Raw genomic sequence first — 17,880 nt, 5'->3', positions numbered from 1 at the left:
CTGTGATTCTAAAGCAACAGATTTTCAGCATATTCCTCTGGTAGTTTAGGTCCACATGTTACTGCGTTTGGTTAATAGCTGTTAGAAAAGTCACACACTGAAGAGTTGACACGGTGTGATTGTGTAATCTTGGACTAAGTTAAGAGCACAACAAAATGTAAAGAGCATTTCTTAGTGCTTCACTTATAACGTTTCATAATTAATGTAAAAGCAGTCATTAAATACATTAGTTTATTGCTTTGTGAGATTAAAATTAATGTGTGTATGTTTTGGTCAGTTAATTGAAAAAAGTTAGTTCTTCAATATTTTGGGAATGTTAGGAAAAATTAGCCCCAAAAGTTACATCTTTTGGGATAGATGTACAGGAGAGGATAAAAGGTGGTTTGGACATAACCTTTAGTTTAAGGATCACACAAACAATACTACCCCTCTTCAATCCTGCTTGTAGATGAGGCTGGGAAAAAGATTTCTGTAGATGTAAATTACATAATTATAGTTCATCTACTTCTGATTGTAGGACTTATGTTACATTGAGTAATCAAATATGTAAATAGCACTTATGCTGTATAGATGAAATGTAGTCAGCATAAATGCAGATACTTTAGTTAGTTTAAAAATATTGTAATGTAGGATGTTGTTAGAGATATTTAGTTTGAGGTTGCTGGGGAGAAATAGACTTCCAGAAATCAATTTCAGTGACATAAACAGCAACTTAAAATGTGTTTTCTAGTAGAAGACCTCATGGTTATAGGTGTGTCTGTTACATGGCTACTGATTTTTTTTTTTCCTCAGCACCAAGTGGAATTATACAATAGGGCTTTTGTACTCACTAGAAATACTCACTATTCATATCAAAATTCAATGGGGGCTCACCAGAGACTTGGAACAAGGTGTGAGTTGGGAGAGGCCTGGTCACAGAAGCAGGATCTTGAGAACACAAGGCACTTGCCTACTTCCAGGCACTGACCTACACAAATGTATACATTAGTCCCACTGAGGGCAGAGCTGGGGGCATCTGGACTGCCCTGCCAGTGTGGGCATCCCAGGCTGGCTGGTGTGCCATCTTATGAGACAGCTGGGAAGCTAGGGTGGTGGAGAAGCCCTGGATCCCATCTGGCAGTAGGTCTGAATGCAGATGGATCTTACCCGTCTGCAGTTGCTGCCTCGGGGCGATTGTCTGGTGGAGGGGCCTTGGGTCCTTTCTCGCTGGAGGCTGCGCGGGTAGGCGGTGCTCAGCCCCAGCTCCACAGCCTGAAGGGCTCTAGCTGCCCCAGGCTGGGGGAAAGGGCGCCAGTCCCATGCATTCTGGAGCAGTTCAGTGTAGCTATGGACTGGAAAAAAGAAGAAAAAAAAATCAACACTGGATATTTGTACATATTACTCTTCTCCCACATGTGAAGTTTGTATCACAAAAGGCACATGTTTTAACGGTGCGACTAGACCTTGGTGATAAACCCAGGAATGACAAGGCTTCATGAAGTCCGTCATCTAGGCACACGGGAGAAATGAGCCTCAAAGGAGACGTGGCTTGTGTACCTGAGCAACCTCAGACCAGCTCTAGGAGGAGAGAGAAGTGAGCCCGAAGGTGGGAGAATGAACAGCCTCTCCTGCGGAGGGCTGCAGGGAATGCTCATCGTCCGCTGACCAGGGAAAGGCATTCCAGCACATAACGGAAATATTTTAGTGTGTGGAGAGTGACTGAGGACAGGAAGGAAAAGTGGGGCTTTAGATCAATAGAAGAAACAGAGAATAATATGTGAATAATGCAGGCATGGATTGTAAAGAGAAGAACCTGCATCTTGTGCTGTAACCAAAGGGAAAAAAAGGAACAAGGCCTGTGCCCCTGGCAACAACATGGCTGGAAATACAGTCACAGAAATACACAGCGTCAGAGGCCGAGGTAGCGAGAGATGGGAAGAGGGGAGGGAAATCAGACCTCTCAGGGTTTACTTTAGGCCTCGGTGGAGTTCTCTCCTGAGGCAGTTGTAAGTTCAAGTGACTCGTGATCCTCTGGTCCCGCTCAGCCACGTCTGGGTTATTGTGAATGAATTGAGGAAAGAGCTCAGAGTTGAGTTAAACCTAGGCGTTTCTAGTTTGTAGAATAGAATACCGGTATACAGAAAGCTACGTAGAGAGGACACTTCTTGAGAACGGAGGAGAGTTGCCCTCGGGTAAGAGCAGAATACCGCTGAGTGCATAGTGCATACACGTCAGGGAGCCCCTGGCACCAGGGGGGAGCCCCTGCGGGCTTAGAGAGCCGCATCTGACACTTCCTCCGGGCTTCCAGTCTCCATAAGCCAGAATGCAAACTAACGATTCACGAAGCATAGGAAGGCTATGCCTCAGTAATGGAGAATAATTAGCTCTAGATTGAGTTCTTCTCTGGACCCACATAACAAATTGTAAAAGCAAGAGCAAAAAGAATCAAACTGTTCCTAAGAATTGCATCCAGAGCAAAGCTCAGGAATATACACGAGAATGTAAACAAATGCATCCAACATCCAACACAGTAAGATTCACAATGGGATTCAGTCAAAATTACCAGGCAGTGAAGAAGCGGGAAAGCACAGGCCACACGGAAGAGACCACGCAGCCAATTAAAACTGGTTCAGAATGAACACAGACCTTGGACTCAGCAAACAGGAACGTGACAGTGGCCGTCACAGCTATGTTACACAACATGAAGGTATTATCAGTGAAGTGGTATCATTTGAAGGCGGATATACTAAAATAAGATAAGGATGCAACTAAGAAGCTTAAAGTAATCACTAAAACAACAAAATAGTGATAGCTGATATAACTAAAAGGTGACATAATAGAATTATTTAAAAAATTAATCCAAAACCAGTCAATAAAACAAGAAAAAAGGAACAAATGGAAAAATAGAAAGTAAATATCAAGTACATAGACTTAAATCTATATCAGTATTCATATTAAATGTAATAGCATAAACTTCACTGTTAAAAGAAATATTATCACACTGAATTTTTAAAAAAGGATACAACTATGTGTTGCCTACAAGAAAAATAACTTGAAATTTAGAAATAGGTTAAAAGTAAAAGGATGGGAGTAGAAATACTGTGCTAACTCTGGAGTAACTAATTTAATATAAGAAAAATGTGTTTCAGAGAAGAATATTATCAGAGGCAAAATCATTTCATAATGGTAGTCAATTAATCCAGAAAAAAATAATAATCCTAAAAATGTATGTATGTCACTAGTAGCAGAGCTTCAAAATATGTGAAACAAAAACATTCTAAGAGGGAAAAAAATAATAGAGAAATCCATATTATAGTCAGGTATTTTAACAGGTTTTTCTCAATATCTGAGAGACCAAGTAAACAGCAAATTCGCAAGGGTGTAGTAGATTTAAACACTATCATTCAAACTTGGAAAAATATGTATTAATAATAAAAAGGTATTTGAAAAATGCTTAAATACTTAAAAACTAAATGATCTAAATAGCCCATGATTCACAGAAGAAATCAAAAAGGGTATGAGAAATTATTTAGAATTGAATGAAATAATGAAAATATAAGATTTTAAATCTGTTAAATATTGGTAAAGCAATAATTTTTGCCTCAGTTTTTGTTTTAAAAAGGTGATAAAACAATGGCCAAAGATTTTCCTTTCAGAAACTAGGGATAAAAATGAGTAGTGAAACCCAAAATAATAAAAAGGATTAAAAAAATAGAAATGGAGGAAAAAAAGTAGGAAACAGAAAAACAAAACAATAAAATGAAGCCCAAATTTGTTTTGTTTTTGTGAGCCTTTTTAAGCCTGTCAATAAACTGATAAACACTTAACCATAATTATCAGGAAACAATATAGTGAATAGACACATTACCAATGTCAGAAACAAGCAAGGTCACATCACTATGTTAAAAAATTGACAAAAGATACAAAAGCACCGTATACTGAAAACCATAAAAACTGCTTAAAACTAGTTATTATTTGAGTATTTCCATTATACTACTTTAAACACATATAACTCAATAGATGTGTGTATACCCATCTGTACAGTCGATCCTTGAACAACACGGGAGTTAGGGGCACGGACCCCCTGCAGAGTAGAAAACCTTTGTATAACTTTTGGTTGCCCCAAAAACTTAACTGTGAAAAGCTTCTGTTGACTGTAAGCAGCACTGATAACATAAACATTTGATTAACACATATTTTGTATGTTATGTGTATTATATAGTGCACTCTTACAATAAAATAAGCTAGAGAAACATTTTTTCCAAATTGTCGCATATCTCCAAAATTTTTTGCAATATATTTATTGCAAAAAATCTGCATATAAGTGACCTGCACAATTCAGACATGCGTTTTCAAGGATCAAACTGTATATATACACCTATCAGTCTGTCCTCTCTCTCTGTATTTCTCTTTTACTATTGAATTCAGAACTCCATTTTTCTTTCTGTTGAGTAGTTAGCCATTATTATTGTAATTTTCTCTTGAAGGTAATGCTTTACTTTCCCTGGCTGAATATTTTTCTTTTTATTTTGGACTTCCAGAAGATTAGGTGTAATCTTCTTTGGCTTAGTTTTCTTCCTATTTATTTTTCTGAGACTTCTCTGGGACTCTGATGCTAAATGGGTTGATAATATCCTAAAAATATTATGTCTGTTCCCTATTGCCATTCATATTCCTTCTTGCTTTTCAGTTTAATTTCTAATGACTTTTCTTCAGTTCATCCATTTTTTTTCCTTGTTTGTCCCATCGAATGTAAAGTCAATCAAATAAACTTTTAATTTATAATACTTTTCATTTCTACCATTCACGTTTGTTTTATTTTATAGCTTTTCTTTTCTGAAATTCCCTATTTGTTTATGTATATTGTTTAATTTTTCTACTAGGTATTTTAACAGAGTCATTATCATTATTTTAAAATTCCTGTCCAGTAATTCCAGTCTCGTATTCATATCTGAGTCTGCTTCCATTGTTTCCTGTCTTGCCCAATGGGTTCACATTTTCTTGCCTTTCCAAATATCATTGCTATTGCCAAATGTTGTGTGTAAAAAACAAACAAGAACAAAAACCCTAGAAGACAGTCAAGTAAATATTATCTCTGAAAATAAGCATACCCTACCCTCTATTAGGCTTGTATTATGTGTGGCTGAGTCAGTCTAACCTGGAATAGAGGTAGACCTGAGCTCTCTTGAAAGTGTAACTGATTTATTGAATACTGGCTTAAAATATTTTGGAGGCAGCATCATTGTTTTCCATTTACAAGGATGTAAGATCTGATCAAGAGTAAGAATCCTTTCATCACACTCTTTACTGTCCAACTGCCAGCTTTCTGAATCATGGGAAGTATTTTTTTAGCTTTAAAGTTTGGCTTCCAATCTCTTGGGATCCTGGAAAATTATCTTTGCTTTCCATCTTGCTTTGGCTGTCTGTGCTCTGCGAGATCCGTTTCCTCCCCTCTGTCCTGCTCCTAGCATTTGAAAGGTCCATGTCTGGTACGTGGTGGAAGCCTGGCCCGCCTTACAGGTGTCTTTCTGAGCGCTTCTTCCCATTTTGCACCCTATACCTGGTGAAAGCCGAAGTGTTTTGAAGGTTTTCTCTCCGTTCTGTTGATCTGCTCAAACTTTCGGTTGCCACGCCTTTGTACTTGGAGAAAGCCCAAGTGCTTCAGAGGGTACCTCTCAGGCCTTCTGCTCTGCACCCAGCCTCCCATATCCTTTCGCCATGTGCTCAGTGAAGGCTCATGGCAGCAATCCACTGGATGGGTGCACACTTACTGTGAGGCTTCCTGGCATTGCAATCCATCATATAGGTGCAAACGTAGCCATTAAGCATTCTTTCCAATTTCCCCTTACCTTATCAATGGCAGATTTCCTCCCTCTTTGCCAAGGATGAGAGCAGCTTTGTGTCCCTTTCCTCCCTGAAGAAGCTAATTGTTTTTTGGATTTTTTCATTTACAGAATTACCTGTTTTCTTACAGCTAAACCAAAACTTTGTATTTGAGTTTCTCTGGCATACTTTCAATGTTAGGGAAAACATGATGGTCTCTTATGATTTTCTACATCCTAAATAGAAATGGAATTCCTTCATTTTAGCTTCTAGTATTTCATTCCTATTTCCCTCTATCCTATGATAAGTACAGTTGATTCTTGAACAACACTAGAGTTAGGGGTGCCAATCCTCCAGTCAAAAATCCACATACAACTTTTGACTCCCCCAAAATTTACTAATAGCCTACTCATGACCAGAACCCTTACCAATATCATAAACAGTCAACACATATTTTGTATATGTGTTGTATACAGTATTCTCACAATAAAATAAGCAAAAGAAAGGGAAATGCTTTTGCAAATTGTTGCAAATCTCCAGAATTTTTTCCAACATATTTATATGAAAAAATTCTGCATGTAAGTGGATCCATGTAGTTCAAAGCCATGACGTTCAAGGGTCAATTGTATATATATTTGTTCAAAACACTATATTATATTACTTTAGCTTTGTTTCTCATATAAGGTAAAAGAGATTTCCTGGAGATATTAACACACTTCACATTTTTATTTTGTACTCCATAACATTTCTAGAGTTACTTCCTGTTAAAATTCCTGGGCTCCAAAATTGTATAAATTTTTCTTCCCCTTAGGAACTTTAGAATCAATTTAGAAGTGTTTGCCAAAATCACCAAGATTGAAGTTTAAAATATAAGCCATAGCTCAAGATGTTATGTAAAAATACCATCACAACAGGGTTCAAAACAGTTCTCCCCAAATTAAACTTAAAAAAAAAAGCTAGCACTTTTTCTCAGAGCAAAGCCTGCTCCCTTAAGCATAACATGAAAAACTAGACAAGATTATACCTTCTCTGATGGATCTGTCCAACTGGTTTTTTCAGAAGGAGCAGGCTTGAGCATGCATAATCCCATCCTTCAATATCACTAATCAGTGTGCTTTTATCTTTGATGGAATAAACTGAACGTGGGAGGAAGTTAGGCTAAGAGAGTGCCTCAGGGTTATCCTAGAAAAACTCTTGTCAAGGGAACAGTAGGCAAAGTGAAACACAGTTTCTTTTCTAATAACATCCAAGATACCTTCCTTAGATTAAATATGACCATTGCATCCAGATTTTCAGAGTAACCCTACATATTGTTACCATTGTTGTTATTAGTATATTGTGACATATATGTCTATTTATTGCCTAGTACATTATCTCCTCCATGAAAAAGCAATTAGATGACATTTAGAAAAACATAATAAATGCTGATTACAGTCACCCTTCCTTCAACCAGGACAACAGGCTGTTTTGATTTTGTTTTGTTTTATTTCAATTTAGCTATCAATGTTACATTACTAAATGCATGAAAATCTTTGTCATTCAACCTTTATTTAGAGATTGGAGGCAAAACTCAATAGCATTGTCAGGGGTCATATCTTTCTACTAGAAATCCAAGTTGGTTTATTAGTAACAATGATCTGGAACAAAGACTTTTATGAACAATGCTTTAAATCAACAAATCTTGAATTCTATTTCTTTGCACATAAAAATTAAACTTGCAATTTCCAAAGGAATATAACAGGAACAAATGTCAAATGATACCGTAAGTAAAGGATTCTTCTGTTTCACTAAGCCATATGGCTGCCCCCCCAGTCTTGTTTAGACTGGTCATTCTGGTAGACATCAGCAGAAAAAAACTAAGGATAGGTCTAAAAACCACTTAGAAAGTCCACATATTTGAACTGCCTCCATGCGCTCTCTCCTGCCCTAACTCTGTGCCTAATTCTGTATTTGTGTGTGACTAGCAGCCATTATCCAGAGAGCTCTGAAATCTTAAATGATACACACCCAGATTTCAGTTTCCTCACAACTGATCATGCTATCCTGATGCAAAAAAACTCAAACTGATCCAAGAATATTGAAATAAAAACCGATGTGCACATAAGAATATTTATCCAAAAAAGTAAATATATTAAAATTTTTAAATATATATTTTATATTTAAAGGAAATACAGCTTAAAGGAAAAATGTAGATTTTTTTGCAGCTGTAGTTCAATTATTTTGTTGATTGCACAAAGAGACTTAAATTTTATTTTTTAACTATTTTTATTTATAAAGGAAGAAGTGAATGATATTACAAATATACTCACATTCAGGAAATAGAGGATATTCCTTGACCTTCTTTCCAATTTAGTGTGTTACACTGAAAAGATACAGCTACACTATAATACAACATGGCATGATTTTATTAAATTTAATATTCATTTTAAAAACAGCTTTATTGAGATTTAACTTATATATTATATAACTAATACAAATACCAATTCAATGTCTTTTAGTATGTTTACAGATATGTGCAACAATCACCACAGTGAAATTTAAAGCATTTTCATCATTTTACAAAAATACCCAAGACCTTTTAGCTGTAATCTCCCTATTCCTTACCCTCCCACAACCAAACCTAAGTAGTTCTATTTTCTGTCTTTGTAGCTTTCTTTGTTCTGGATTTTCCTGTGAATAGTGTCATATAATAGGTGGACTTTTGTGACTGCCATCTCACGTGACTTAATGTTTTCAAAGTTCATCCAACTTGTTGCATGAATCAATATTTTCTCTTTTTATTGCTGGACAATATTCCATTGAATGGATATAACTCATGGTTTATTCATTCATCCATTGGTGAATTTTTGTGTTTCTAAATTTTGGCTATTATGAGTAACCTGCTAAAAACATTTGTATATAAGTTGTTGTGTATCATATGTTTTCATTTCTCTTGCATATATACCTAGGAGTTGAATTACTGGTTCATGAAGTAACTGTTTAAATATTTGAGGAACTGGCCTACTGTTTGCAAATCTGCTACACCATTTTACATTCTACTGTAATGTTTAAGGGATATGATTTCTCCAGTGCCTTGACAATACTTGTTATTAGATAATAATAGTATTCTGACTCTGATTCTAGTGGGTGTGAAGTATATCTCATTGATTTGCATTTCTCTGATGACATCATTGAGTATATTCACATATGTTGGTCATTTGTATATCTTTAGAAATGTCTATTCAGATCCTTTGCTCATTTCTTGATTCGGTTTAGCTTTCTTTATCATTGAGTTGTAGGAGTTCTCTATACATTCTAGATAGAGCTTCCTTATTAGATATATAATTTGCAAATATTTTCTCCATTTCTGTGGGTAGCATTTTCACTTTCTCAATATCCTTTGAAATATGAAAGTTTTTAATTTTAAGGATGTCTAATTTACCTACATTTTTCTTTTGTTGCTTCTGCTTTGGTGTTTTATGTAAAAATCATTTGCTAAATCCAAGGACTTAAAACTTTACTCCTATGTTTTCTGATGTAAGGATCTTGTTTAATTCTTTGGCATGTGGCAATCTAGTTGTCCCAGACTATTGCTTGAAAAGACTATTCTTTCTCCATTGAATATTCTTGGCATCCTTGTCAAAAATTAGTTGATGATAATTATGTAGGTTCATCTTAGGACTATCAAGTCTACTTCATTAATCTTTATGTTTATTCTTGTGCCAATACCATTATTCCTTGGTTACCATTGGTATTGTGTATTTTTAACATAAGAAAGTATAAGTGTCCCTGCTTAGTTCTTCTTTTTCAAGATTGATATCATTCTTCTGAGTTCCTTACAATTACATATCCGTTTTATAGTGCACTTGGCAATTTCTACAAAGTAATCATCTGGAACTCTAATAGGGATTCTTTTGACTCTTTAGATTATTTTGGGGACAGCTGTCATTTTACCAGTGTTAAGTCTTTCAATCCACATGCATGTACATGGTATGCTTTTCCATTTGTTTAGATCTCTGACTTTTTTGTCAACAATTTATCATTTTCAGAGTACAATATTTTAACTGATTTTGTAGTAATTATTCCTTAGAATATTTTTTTCCCTTCAATACCACTGTGAATGAAATTTTTTCTAATTAAATTTTTAGATTGTTCTTAGCAAGTATATTATTCAGGGATCCCCAGAGAAACAGAACCAATAGGATATTTTATATATATATATATATATATATATAATGTAATCCTTTGCTTATTTCTTAATTGTCTTTTAGCCTTCTTTATCATTAAGTTGTAACAGTTCTCTATGTATTGTAGGTATAATTTCCTTATTAGACATGTATTTTGCAAATGTTTTCTGCCTTCCTGTGGGCAGGAAAGAGAGAGAGAGAGAGAGAGAGAGAGAGAGAGAGAGAGAGAGAGAGAGATTGATGAGACTGATTTATTCTAAGAAGTTGGCTTACAGAATTATGCCACTGGTGTAGCTCTAGTCCAAGCAGGAAGGCCTGAGAGCCAGATAGCCAATGGGGTTCAGTCTCAGTCTGAATGTAAAGGCCCAGGAGCCAAAGGAGCTGCAGAGGGTAAGTCAGTATGAATGAAGGAGAAGACCTCTATTCCAGCTCAACAGTAAGGCAGAGAGCAAATCTTCCCGTCTCTGCCCTTTTTCTCCCCTGCTGAGGCCCATGATGAATTAATGACACCTGCTCACCCTGGGGAGGGCAATCATCTTTACCCAGTCTACTCACTCAGATGCTCATCTCATCCAGAAACACCCTCACAAACATGCCCAGAAATAATGTTTAGGCAAATATGTGGGTGCCCTGTGTCCCAATCAGGGTGACACAAAATTAACCATCACAGCAAGTGTATAAAAACACAATGGAGTTTTTCATTGATTTTGTATCCAGAAGCCTTGCTGAATTTAATTTTTATTAGGGCTGTGGAATTTTTTTTTTATGTAAGATCATGTCCTCTACAAATAGACATAATTTGACTTCTTCTTTTCCATTTGGTTTGCTTTTCTATGTCTTTATCTTACCTAATCACCTTGGCTAGAATCTCCTGTAATTATGGATAGGAAAACACCATGGCATGGTGAGAGCAAACATCTTAATTTTGTTCCTGTTTTAAGGAAGAAAGTATCCTTTCTTTCAGCATTAATATCAATGTTAGCTGTGGGTTTTTTATAGATGTTCCTTAACATGTTTAACTTGAGGAAGCTCCTTTTGAGTCACCATGTGGTGAGTAATTTTAACATGAAAGAGTGTTGATTTTTTCATGTCTATTGAAACAAGAATGTGCTTTTTATATTTTCATTCTACTGATGTGGTATATTATATTAATTGATTTTTCAGATACTAAATCAACCTCATATTCTTGGAATAAAATCACCTGTTCAAGGTGTACCTTCTTTTTTTTAATTAAGGTATCTTTGATGTACAATCTTAGGGAGATTTCACATGAGGAACATTGTAGTTACCACATTCACCCATATTATCAAGTCCTCCCCACATACCCCATTGCAGTCACTGTCCATCAGTGTAGTAAGATGCTATAGAGTCACTACTTGTCTTCTCTGTGCTATACTGCCTTCCCCGTAACCCTCCTCACATTATGTGTGCTTATCAAAATATCCCTTAATTACTTTCTTCCTCCCTCCCCCCCACCTCCTTCTTCCCTTTGGTAACTAACCACTAGTTCTTTCTTGGAGTCTGTGACTCTGCCGCTGTTTAGTTTCATCAGTTTTTGCTTCATTGTTATACTCCACAAATGAGGGAAATCATTTGGTAGTTGTCTTTCTCCACCAGGCTTATTTCACTGAGCATAATACCCTCTAGCTCCATCCATGTTGTTGCAAAGGTTAGGACTTGTTTTCTTCTTATGGCTGAATAATATTCCATTGTGTATATGTACCACATCTTCTTTATCCATTCATCTACTGATGGATACTTAGGTTGCTTCCATTTCTTGGCTATTGTAAATAGTGCTGTGGTAAACACAGGGGTGCATATGTCTTTTTGAATCTGAGAAGTTGTATTCTTTGGGTATATTCCAAGGAGTGGGATTCTAGGGTCAAATGGTATTTCTATTTTAAGATTTTTGAGGAACCTCCATATTGCTTTCCACAATGGTTGAACTAATTTACATCCCTCCCTGCCAGCAGTGTAGGAGGGTTCCCCTTTTTCCACATCCTCACCAGCATTTGTTGTTCCTAGTCTTTTCAATGTTGGCCATCCTAACTGGTGTTAGGTGGTATCTCATTGTGGTTTTAATTTGCGTTTCATTGATGATAAATGATGTGGAGCATCTTTTCATGTGCTTGTTGGCCATATGAAATTCTTCTTTGGAGAAGTGTCTGTTCATATTCTCTGTCCATTTCTTAATAGGGTTATTTGCTTTTTGGGTTTTGAGGCATGTGAGTTCTTTATATATTTTGGATGTTAACCCCTTATCGGATATGTCATTTACGCATATATTCTCCCATACTGTCGGATGCCTTTTTGTTCTACTGATGGTGCCCTTTGCTGTACTGAAAATTTTTAGTTTGATGTAGTACCATTTGTTCATTTTTGCTTTTGTTTCTGTTGCCCGAGGAGATGTGGTCATGGAAAAGTTGCTCATGTTTATATTCAAGAAATTTTTGCCTATGTTTTCTTCTAAGAGTTTTATGGTTTCATGACTTACTTTCATGTCTTTGATCGATTTCGGGTTTACTTTTGTTTATGGGGTTAGACAACAATTCAGTTTCCTTCTCTTGCATGCAGTTGTACAGTTTTCCCAGCACCAGTTGAAGAGACTTGTCATTTTCCCATTGTATGTCTATGGCTCCTTTATTTTATGTTAACTGGCCATATATGTGTAGGTTTATATCTGGACTCTTTATTCTATTACACTGATCTATGGGTCTGTTCTTGTGCCAGTCATGGTGTAGATTTCTTTTTAAATGTTGTTGGATTTGGGTTGCTAGTATTTTGTTGAGGATTTTTACATCCATATTATAGGAGATAATGGTCTGTGATTTTCTTGTGATGTCTTTGGTTTTTATATCAGGGTAATACTGGCCTTATATTAAGAGTTGAGAAGTATTTCTTCTGTTTTCTGGAAGAGTTTGTTCAGAATTGGTATTATTCTTTAAATATTTCACAAAATTTGGTGATGAAACCATTTGAACCTGGGTTTTATTTTTGAGTATTTTTTTATTACTAATTCATTTCCTTCAGTTCTTATAGGTCTATTCAGATTGCCTATTCTGATTTCTTCTTGAGACAGTTTCTATAGTTTATTTTTTCAATAATGCTTCCATTTCTTCTAAATTATATATATATATATATATATATATATATAGGTGTAGAGTTGTTTATAGTGTTCCCTTAAAATCCTTTATATTTCTGTAAGGTCAATAGTGATTTTCCCTTGTTTGTTCCTGATTCTAGTTATTTGATTCTTCTCTCTTTCTCTCTTGGTCAATTTAACTAAATGTTTGTCAATTTTGTTGAATCTTTTAGAAAGAAGAACCAGCTTTTGATTTATTTAATTTTCTCCATTGATTTCTTAAAATTGCCTTTTCATTATTCTCCACTTGAATATTTATTATTTGCTTCCTTCAGTTTGCTTTAGATTTACCTTTTTCTTCCAGTGCTTTCTTTCTTCATGTAGACACTTAGGAGTATATACATCTTCTTGTCTTTTGCTTTCAATGTTTTTATTATAATGGGTTCACATATGGATTTAGTGTTTCTTGTAGACTTTGTTGAGCTTCCTGACTGCATAAGTTACTGTTTTTCAAGAAAGTTGAGAAATTACTACCATTATTTCTGCAAGTACATTTTTCTGCTCCTTTCTCTCTGCTCCTCTCCTTTAGATATTTCCAGTAGTTCTCTGCATTTTTGAAGCTTCATTCTTTTTACTCTGTTTCCTCCAACTTGTATAATCTCTGTTGATCTATCACCAAGATTGCTACATTTTACTTTTGCCAGTTCCAACCCACTGTTAAGCCCCTGCAGTGATATTTTAAATTTTTCATTTTTAAACTCTGAATTTCCATTTGGTTGTTTTTATAATTTATTTTTATTGATAATCTATTGGATGTGGCATTGTCTTTCCTTTACTTCTTTAGTGTTGCTTTCATTTAGTTCTGTGAAGATATTTATAATGGGTATTTTGAAGTCTTTTTGTTTTAAATCTGGTGCTCTCACAAGCAATTTGTGTTCCTACTTTTTATCCAGTATAAGGGTCATACTTTCCTATTTCTGTGCATACCTCAGAAATTTCTGTTAACAATTGGAAATTTTGGATAATATATGCATCAGCTCTTGGCACTGTTCTTCAGTAACATAAACATCTTCAAGAATAACTTATTTAATAATTAATAACTAGTATAAAAGTATTGAATAACTGTTATAAGGACAAATTAAAAATCCTAAGCTTAAGAATAAGACATAAATATATATGTATTATAGTATATAAAAACAGACTCTTTCAAAATGTACTTTTACCTTGCCATGACAGCACCTCAACATTTTATACCATTCAAACATCCAGTAGTGTAAAAATGAGAGGATTTAAAACATTGGGGAAAGAAATAGATTTCCAGAAAAGTAGTAGATAATTTTAAAAATGCTCTCCTACTGCAGGGTGCTGCTTTCACTTGTGTTCACCCAATCCCTTTGGGACAGATTTTCTAAAAGCCAGGTATAAAACAAATATGTCAGATAATGTGGGTTGCCACAGAAGAAAGAACTTGGGTAGCATTCATCACCTTCATAGTTATAGTTTTGGATTTCGCATAAAGAACTTTTCTGCTCAGAGGGAGTCTATTGAGGAATAACTTCTGATTGGTAATGGAAAAACCATTATCTTCAGAGTGTCAGATATTTTCAATAATCTTAAAATCTTTGCAGTTAAAAAGACATTCAATCAAAAGGGAGGAAAAGAAAACTTTTATAGGTCTATGTAGTAATACAAAATCTAGAAACTTTTTCACCAACTTCAGCAAAGCAACCCTTAGGAAAGAAAAAAAGGAAGGAAAGAAAGAATACCAACAAAACATGTATTAATGATGTCACAAAATATGCACGTTGTGAATATAGAGAATGCCTTTTGTTAAGTGGTGTGGAGAAAATTGAAGTTTATGTCCAGGATCCTCACCTGAACCTAAACTGCTTGATGATGTAACTGGCTTACTGCTAGGCTACTGCTCCCACACCCGTAGACAATAATTTGTTATATACTGAATCACTATGTAAAGAGTTCTGCCCAGTGCTCTGCATGGAGGCAGAGATGAAGGAGGGTTACAGACCTGCAGACTGTTGGATGCAGATAGAAATCTAGTGCTCTGCCTATTGCTGGGAGAACAAGCTGGGTAATATATCCTTTCACCCCAAGAATGTTCCATTGTCATTCTTCAGTCTCACTGAATCCACAGTAACTTGCCTGGGGCTGAAACCCATTGGCAAGACAGGTAGTTAAGAACAAATGGCAATTTATACTATATGTTAATTGGAATGTCAATTTCATTCACAGTATGGAGGAACCTCAGAAAATAGGAGTCTTCCAAGTTTTAAGGCAATTTTTATTTAGCAGAATTGTATATCCTCTTTGTTTTAGTTATAGAATATTTGATGATCATCAGGGTTAAAATAATGATGGAGTCAAAAGTGGGAGAGTGGGGTCAGAAAGGACCATAATACATGCAAGAATTTAATGAATGTCTTGCCAGTGGGTTTCAGCCCCGGGCAAGTTTGCTATGGATTCAATGTGACCAAAGAAATTGACAGCAAAACGTTCTGTGGGGTGAAAGGGTTCATTGCCCGGCTCATTCTCCCAGCTAGGTCGAGCACTACCGTCTCTGCCTCCGCCCAGAGCACCGGCCGAGCTCTCTAGATAGCGCAATAATAGCTTATTGCCTAAAAGTGTGGAATTGGTAGCCTAGCAACAGGCCAGTTACATCATCAGGTGGTTTAAGTTCGGTGAGGATCCTGGCCATAGGAACCCCAACTTCCCCACAATGAACAATCAGAATTTTTTTTTACTTTGGCAAATCCTAATTCAAGACTAAAATGCTTACAGTTACAGATCTCTTCAGAACCATACTAGCCTTGGAAAGTTTGCACAAACCTGGCCAGGGGTTCTTTTTGTTCATTTTCAGTTTCTCTTTTTTCACAACACACCAAGATTCCCATTAATAAATTCCTAGGGTTACAGTATCAATCTCATTGCTTGTATTTTTCTTTCTTATTGGACTTACTTCCATAATATCTTAAATGTATTATATTTTACTCATGTCTCAAAGGTGTAACTATTCTTCATTCAGTCATTTAAAAAAATGTATATATTCATTCATTAAGCCACTCACTCCTCTGTTTGAATACTTAACAATATCAATTCTAGAGCTAGGATATCTGAGTATGAACCCTAACTCCACTGATCATTCATCATGGTACCTGGATAAACTTAAACACTCAACTTTTTGACCAAGCTTCATTATCTCTAGAAAGAGGATGAATTAGATTTGTTGTGAGGATCAAATGAGTTAATATTTGAAAAGCTTCTAGAACAATGACTAGCATGTAAAAGTGCTATAAAGTGTTAGTTATAATTATTTAACATATAATGATGAAGCACTTATTATTTTTCAAGGAGTAGCTTATTTATCTTTTGATCTCTCCACCCAGAGCTCAGTACAAGATAGAAGCTCAATAAATACTAATTGAAATTAAATAAACGTACCTCAGCATGAGCAGAATTGATGATGATGTAGCAATCAGAAACTGCAGCAACCCCAAGAGTTTTAGATTCCTAAAATTAGGTAAGTGGTTGCAACTGTAGTGTGGATGATGAAACAGCTCTGGAAGTTTCACAGAAATCCCAATAGGCTTTTATCTTTTATCATCCTCATATTTCTTCTCCCCCTGAGTAACAGCATAACAGCCTTTCTAGTAGATAGAAAGAAAACTCAAACCCTCTTTTGGAAATAGCTTATTTTTAATCAGGATACACAATTGCTCTTTTCTCTTATAATAATTCGGTACATTCCACTCCCTGTTCTCCAGAGCTCCATGATCATAGCACAGCTAAATTAGGAAATCCCATCAGTGTAACTAACATGTAAATTCTTTGACAAAATCTCCTCATCTTTGAAATGCCAGCAATGTTAAGCATAGAACACATGCAGCTTTGTACAGGGTGACGCTCAACAAAAGTTTGTTGGATATATTTTGTTGAATTTATGAAATACCATCTGACAATAGGAAAGGTGTTTAGAAGTGAATAATTGTCTTCCTAAACTATGCAGATTGACAATGCTGAATCCATATTACAGTATACTTGACAACCATTTTGTAGAGAGACTGGTATTTTCTCACTTATTGAATAAATAAGAATCTGATCCTTTCTAAATTACCTTTTTATTAACCATTAGTGTCTGAATACGAGGGAACTGGATCAGTGTTCTTAACATTTGAAAGCAACTCTGGGATGTAAAGTAAAAACTGTTCATTGGAACTGGAATGTATGTGAATTATGAGCCATCAGGGTTTTTTTGTTTTGTTTTGTTTTTAATTAAGAATTTATTTTTTAAAGCAGTTTTAGGTTTATAACACAATTAAGGGGAAAATACAGATTGCTCACACATTCCCTATTTCCACATGTGCATAGTCTCCCCGATTAGGAACATCTCCCACTAGAGTGGTATATTTGTTACAGTTGATGAACCTGCATTGATACGTTATAATCACCCAAAGTCCATAGTTCACATTATGGTTCACTCTTGGTGCTGCACATTCTATAGGTTTGAATAAATGTATAGTGACATTTTTACATTACTATGATTTCATACAGAGTATTTTTCACTGCCCTAAAAATTCTCTGTTCTCCACTTATTCATCCTTCCCTTCCTCTTCCCCTAATCACTGGTGACCACTGAACTTTTTACTGTCTCCATAATTTTTTAAGAAGAATACTGTAAAATATCATATTAAGTTAAATGACCAAAAAACACAAAAACAAATTTTACATTTGTACCTCACCCATTTTCTGAAATTGGCCCATCTACCTATCAGCCCATGGTAACCAGCCATTGTTAGACATTACATGGTTTTCTCA

The 17,880-nt window shown here is 35.5% G+C and overlaps 1 protein-coding gene across 3 annotated transcripts in view; it reads left to right on the top strand.

Annotated features, from left to right (window-relative positions):
- Positions 1–17,880, top strand: part of BRINP3 (BMP/retinoic acid inducible neural specific 3) — a 407,138-nt gene that overhangs the window by 216,367 nt on the left and 172,891 nt on the right. The gene's annotated exons all lie outside the window — the stretch shown is intronic.

The sequence above is a fragment of the Manis pentadactyla genome, chromosome 19 (assembly GCF_030020395.1).
Source record: "Manis pentadactyla isolate mManPen7 chromosome 19, mManPen7.hap1, whole genome shotgun sequence".
NCBI classification, from domain to species: Eukaryota; Metazoa; Chordata; class Mammalia; order Pholidota; family Manidae; genus Manis; species Manis pentadactyla.
The sequence above is the reverse complement of the archived record's forward strand: the minus strand, read 5'-3'. Positions and strand labels throughout refer to the sequence as shown.